Raw genomic sequence first — 827 nt, 5'->3', positions numbered from 1 at the left:
GTCAGTCACAAAATTTGACAATATGTTTCCCATGTAAGAGAATGAGAACCAGTTACGGAAATTAGAAGTCTACATCTACCTTTGTCAGATGGAAACAAGACACCTACAGGCTCTTTATATCTAATTGCAAACATTAAAAAGCTCCATTGCTACAAAATTCTAATCACCGAAGTTATTGCTACAGCAGCTGCCAAGAGAAAATTATCACGAAATCAGTAAAACATTGATTTGGTCATTAAATGGTGAGAAACATTACTAATGAATATTTCCGCAAAATGCATGAACTACAATGTTCTTCACATAGTAATGAAGACAGACCAGTCACTAGCAGTGACTGTTAGCCCCTTCGTAAATTCACTTTTAAGCTGTTACATCATACAAGGAGGACTGTACATAGAGATTAAAGCATCTCTCTCGGCTACTTATTAGAACGTCATTTTTCTGATAATGAAAATGAGGCATATGATGACATAAAATGAGGCATATGATAGTTTGTGAAAGTTGACTAAGATGTTATGTGTGAGCACACCAAAAGTTGTACACATAACGCACTTAAACCTCATGGTGAAATGACCTAGCCCTGTGCCCCTTGTCCTTCTGGATTTCTTGTTCTCCAGCAATGTGTGGACAGCAGTGTACTTCCCTTGAAACAACAGTCTCCTGGCCTGACTTCAATATCAAATCTCACTCTGTGTATCTCTTCATGGTATTGAACTAACTAGCAAGGCGTCAAGAGAAAATGACAATTTCATACAAAACTCAACGTGTTGAGATAAAGTGCCTGTCAGAATCTCATTCCCTAAGGGAAGAGCAAAGCCTGCACATCA

Source organism: Saimiri boliviensis, chromosome 3, assembly GCF_048565385.1.
Source record: "Saimiri boliviensis isolate mSaiBol1 chromosome 3, mSaiBol1.pri, whole genome shotgun sequence".
NCBI classification, from domain to species: Eukaryota; Metazoa; Chordata; class Mammalia; order Primates; family Cebidae; genus Saimiri; species Saimiri boliviensis.
The sequence above is the reverse complement of the archived record's forward strand: the minus strand, read 5'-3'. Positions refer to the sequence as shown.